Here is a 6,000-nt window from a genome sequence, read left to right on the forward strand (position 1 = left end):
GGCTTTTACTGGGCATAGTTTTAACAATGTCTATTGTTTCCTTGTGTGACTCCGCCCACAATAGCAAAGAACATGACATGATGCAGATTATGATAATTAGGCAGCAAATGCCATCTCTTGTGCCATTCCCCATTCTCCTGAATGGACATTTCTTCCATATCGACTCCATGCTCCGAATCCCTTGTAGCCGAAGATGTCGTCAAAGCTCAGTTTAATTGCCCTGTGGATCCTCCGGAATAATATGTTCCTCCAAGGGTGGCGCCTTCCTGCAGTGACTGGCGTGAATCCAAGTTGTCCTCTCAGCAACCTTCACAGCCGAGTTGGTCACCAGCAAAACCTGGAAAGGCCCGGTCCACCGAGGCTTCCTCCAATGCCTCTCTTGCAGTCCTTCACCACGACCCAGTCTCTGCTTGGATCGTATGCAGAAGTCCCTCCAATCGCACCATGCTGCCAAAACTGCTTCTACCTGTCAGTGCTTGGATCTTAACAAGCATAAAAACGAATGCAGAAATCCAACATACCGTCATAAAATGTCTCACAGTAACACCTTGGCCACTGCTTCTGCATCTGCGTTACCTGTTATAATTCAATCAATATTTAAAAACATGTCAACAATCATCAAACAGTATCTTATCCTCACACACGGAGCACGTCCATTTAAAATCCATCATCCAATGGTCAGTTTGAACCTAAATGAAAGATTTAAATTGTGAATTGTCAGTTATATGAGCTTATATGAGCAGCCATGTTGACATTATTGGCTACTCCCCCCTTTTACACATCAACATATGTGTAAAAACAAAAAAAAACAACAAAAAAACATTATTATTTCCACAATAAACACTTCAGTGAGAAGGCGTGTTTCTCTCCTTCAACCAGTCCTAAAAGAAAACAGAATCTTGAGATTTAGTTTGAGCCCCACACTTTTGAATTTCCACCTCTGGTGGAAGTAAATGGCATATGTGCGGTTTTCCAGCTCGAGGACTTTAGGAATCCTCTCGTTTCCCACAAATCCCCAAAATCATGTGTTAGTCCAAAACATGCTTAGTTAGATATTGTTTTAGATTCATGCAGTTAGACTGATCACATGTAGACATACATGTCAAGTCAGGTTCGGTCAGGTTCACCCCATAGTCAGTCATTGACAGTGCTTTTGTCAAGTAGCACTGTCAGTCGGGGTCAAAGGTCATTTGGTCTCAGTCTTTTGGTCATTTGTCATGCTTGGCAGAGACTTTGAATATCTCAGCATAGGCAGGTATCCATTGTCTACAAAATCCTGACATATGCTGAGTGCCATCATTTATTTCTTCAGAATTACAACTATAATTTTCAAGATGGATCTAACTTTTCATTTGGACAGCTGCTTCCCATATTTCCTCATAGTACTACTACTGCAGTTTATTAACACCTAATTTATATTAAAATATCTAATAGATCTATTTCAGAAACTTGTGCACATAACTATTATCTTGAGTCAAAACATTATTAGGATCCGTGTAACTCTGCAATGTATTTCATAATTCATTACATTTATTTATTTTCAATTCTGGTCTACTTAAAGAAACATTTTAACCTTTTAACCGCGGGAGTAATGTGTGGAACTATGGGAACATGTCACAATTACTCCTTTCCTTATATGGTGTCCTGTTCGTGTGGCTTATTATATTTGACATGGTCTGTAGTCGAATTAAGGAGTGTATCACTATGGCAGGTATGTTTTAATAAATACCATATTTGAGATCAGCCCACAATTTGGGCGTAACATCTTCTTCTTCTTCATCACTAATTAAGCGGATGTCCACTGGAAGGTGGTGGCGCTGGTCTTTTTAAACTCATAAACTGGTGTTTTGCATGCTTCCCTAGGAGGGTGCAGATAAGATTTTTGAAAACATCTGAAGGTCGGTTGCCAAGAATATGCACCATTACAATGTGTGATCCAAGGGCCCCACATGTTTGCTCCCAGTTATATTGCTTCTTCTACATTTAATTTGTCATTCCTATTTGCCCAAAGTGTCTTCTTTAAAAACTCTGCATTTCAAACTACAGACAACAGTTATTTCCCTCTTAGAAATATCTATGCTCAAACCACTGCTAATCTGAATATGTATCTACACGTGGTATAAACTCTCCCTTTAAACTGTAGATCAATATGTTTACAAATTAAAACACTTCCAAGTTCACACATGAATAAAAGCTCTAAAAGAATAATTGGTCAATATGAGAAAAGATCAAAGAATGTGTTCTACCCTGTACTCCTACAGTGCCTACAGTGTGTTTTAAGTTTATTTTCTCATTTTACTTTAAATAATATCCTCTTTTCTGCTATTTGTAATTGACTTGCTTGATTGCTCAATGCTTGCGGAATAAAACAATGTTTTATATTTAACAAGCCAGTTCAAGTTCTTTAATGTGGTCCCTTTTTGTGTGCATTAGTGAGTAAGTGTGTTTATGTGCCAAACTCACTCATTTCCAGTTCCCTTCCTTGTCTCCTCTGGTTATCTCAAGCCCCAGCGCTGCCGACCTCCTCTCACTCTGTGACCTTGCAGGCTTGAAAACAGTCCCACCTTCTTCTTCTTCATATTGCTACTCCTCCCTTCAGTTCCATACAATCTTTAATTCGATGTTCCAATGAACCACAGCGGAAACATCCTCTTTGTCTTTTGGACCCTCTGCCTCTTCCCCTACTTGATGTCCTTCTGCCCCTTTGAATCTGCTTTTCAAAAGCCTGGAGCTGTGCCGTCTGCAAACGCTTTCCAGTCTTATCTTTTCTTTTTGTTAATTCTTCAGTAGCATTGTTCATTACTTTCCCAGCAGGGCGGTCATAGGTGAGGACAGGTTTCAAATGTCCTTCCCAAACCTTAACTGGGTTATGCAGGTTGTTTATAGCTTCTCTCTCTCTTGAAGACCAGGGATGGAAAACATACGTGATTCCTGCATCATTTACATCCCCTCTAGGATCAAGAATTTCAACAATGGGCATCCAAATGCAACTGTCTTTCCTGTCCCGTATTGTTTCCCAGCCTGAAAGTGGCCCTCCAGGGGTTAAAACACGTGGTTCTAGAGGGGCTTCACACCCTTTCCCTGAGGGACTGTTGCAGAGTAGATCTCTGTCAGCATGGTGTTCTGCACACAGCCTTGTTGTTGATTCAGCTTTTTGTCGATCATATGGCGGAGGAGAATGAAGAGTTCTGCGGAGGCCTTGTGCGTCATCCAGATCAGGAGGGTCGGGGCTCTGTACTTGAAAACCAGAGGGAAAGTCCAGGTCGCGTTCCAGTTTATCCAGAAGGACCTTAGCACACTGAGTTCTGATGACACCACCCCCCTTTTCTCCTCTCTCTTTTTTTTTGATGTTCTACTTTTTCCAAACCCTGTCTTAATTTGTCTAACTGATTTAGATTTGAACTGCCTTTGTCAGGAAAATCATTTTTCACCCACATATTTAAATATGCACATGTCCAAGCACCATGCTTGTCGCACATTACCTGTGCACATCCTTCATACTCCAAAATGACCTTTTTGCTACTTGACTTTCCCATTTTTTATTTTTTTTTATTTAGAAATATAGAAATATATTGCCCAAAACAACAAAAAATCCCACTTTAAAATACAGGAAATCAGTAAACAACACCTGAAATGTGTTTACTTAGGTTAAAAACATACATATATTGAAATTACAAATGTTTACTCAAGATTATCTTAATTTTCTTATAACTATAATTACTACGCGTGATCACTTAATATATATATTCCTCATAGGCCTTTATCTTCTATATAGCGCTTTCTAAACAGTTACCACAACTGCTACAGTTACCAAAACCGTTTTGACGTCGTGAATTATTGTGTGTACCAAACACCATCAATAACTCTTCTATATAGCGCTTTCTAAACAGTTACCAAAACTGCTACAGTTACCAAAACTTTTTTGTCTAAACAGTTACCAAAACTGTTTTGTCTTACACTCGATTAATGTACCAAACATTAATTAGCTCGTCAGACCTCAGCGAGTTAACTTTTAATTTTTCCTTTCAATACAAATATTGTGTTCTCACCTTTTCTCCTCTTTTTGAATTTTTTTGAATTATTCCCTTGGAAAATGTCGTACCGAGCAAGTCTGTGATTACCCCTCTGCAGGCGGCTCCTGCTCTCCCCTGCGATCAGTTACTATCGTACAGGGAGAGGTTTTGCCTCCAGGATCCGGTCTCTGGCTGTGCAGTTTACCCGGAGAGGACGCCTCACAGTAGATTACTCAAGTAGACAAAACAGGACGAGCCCCCAAATGTCGTAGCAGCTTTCTAAACAGCTGTGGTCTAGAGAGAATAATCAGTAAGGTAACAAACGTACAGCAACACAATATTCGTAATAAAAGCAATAAGGATCTTTATACTTGCAAGTATGACGTCTCCTCCAAAAGAGCACGTACCTTTCTGAGTGAAACAGTCTCTCTTTATAGGAGGACATCAAAGCAGATTTACATTACAACAACATTCTGGGAAGCCAGCTGACACCCCCTCTGCCACAGTATGCAAAACCTTCACTCAATACAAGACAATGGGATATACAGATACCCAGAGGTGTGGACTCGAGTCACATGACTTGGACTCGAGTCAGACTCGAGTCACACATTTTATGACTTGAGACTCGACTTGACAACATCACAAAAGACTTGCGACTCGACTTGGACTTGAACACCAATGACTCGGGACTTGACTTGGACTTGAGCCTTCTGACTTGAGGTGACTTGCTACTTTAATTCAGAGGTCTCCAACACGCTGATCGCGAGCTGCCGCTAGAAGAGCAGACTCCCGTCGGGGAAAGCAGAATCTTCAGCCGCTCCTACTCTTGCTGAGAATCCTTGCAGGCAGGGGCGGGTCTTTATTTAGCTGGGCCACCATGCGGCCAATCATATGCGAGGACACACTAGGATCATACCATTATGTGAAAGAAGGGTGGGGGCACAGCATGTGCAGAGCGACGGGGAGACGGGGAGCCGGATTTAAATGCAAGCGCGTCGGAAAAAGTCAAGAAATGAGCGAAAACCGAAAAAAGAAGCAGCATCTGGCTGCTTTTCAATGATATTGGAGAAAGCAAAGCTGAGTGCAGGATTTGTAAAATGAAAATAACCTTCAGAGCAGGGTAAACACTCAGGATTTATTGTCAGAGGTGGGAGAAGTTCAGACAATTAAAAAAAGTTACAATCAAGTCTTAAAAAGTCTTAAATTTGATAATCAGAATTTAAGGCCTTAAAAAGGTCTTAAATATGATTCAGAAGGTCTTAAAAATTATCGGATTTGAAAGGTACTTCTATGTTGCGATAGCGTCTAAATGTGTTTTGGGGGAAATGTCCGGGCTGCAAAGTAACCAGTGCGGTAATAGCCTTTCAGTTCCCCCCAACAATTTGTATTGAATTAAATCAACATGGAACCAGTAATCACTAACTTTGTTTCCCCCGGCCCCTTATTGGAGAACACCCAGCTAGTAACCTAGCAACCAAGCTTCAGCTCATCTTCGAATCTACTTACAAATAAATATGGGGAAGTGTCAGTTCAACCGTATTTGGTTGGAAAACATCTAATTTAGTGCTTGGTTGAAACCAGTGGAGGGAACGTGTTTGAAGCCCGCTGCACCTTTTGCAAAATAAATTAGTGTTTGTTTTGCTAATGTAGCGTTAGCTAGTGCAGCAGCAGCTAATGTAGCGTTAGCTAGTGCAGCAGCAGCAGCTAGTGCAGCGTTAGCTAGTGCAGCAGCAGCTAGTGCAGCGTTAGCTAGTGGAGTGTTAGCTAGTGCAGCAGCTCCCGAAACAACACCGGGGGACCTCCGGGCGAAGTTTGGGTCTACGTCAACCCTAAAAGCGGAGGTGCTGTAGACGCTAAATACCGTAGCTAAACACCAATCATACAACAGCAACGATGAAATAGTGTAGCCAAGGCAGCAGAGCTCAGTCTGAATATAGCTCTTGTCACTCTCTCTCAGACACACACACACACACACACACACACACAC

This window comes from Gymnodraco acuticeps, unplaced genomic scaffold (genome assembly GCF_902827175.1).
Source record: "Gymnodraco acuticeps unplaced genomic scaffold, fGymAcu1.1, whole genome shotgun sequence".
Taxonomy (NCBI): Eukaryota; Metazoa; Chordata; class Actinopteri; order Perciformes; family Bathydraconidae; genus Gymnodraco; species Gymnodraco acuticeps.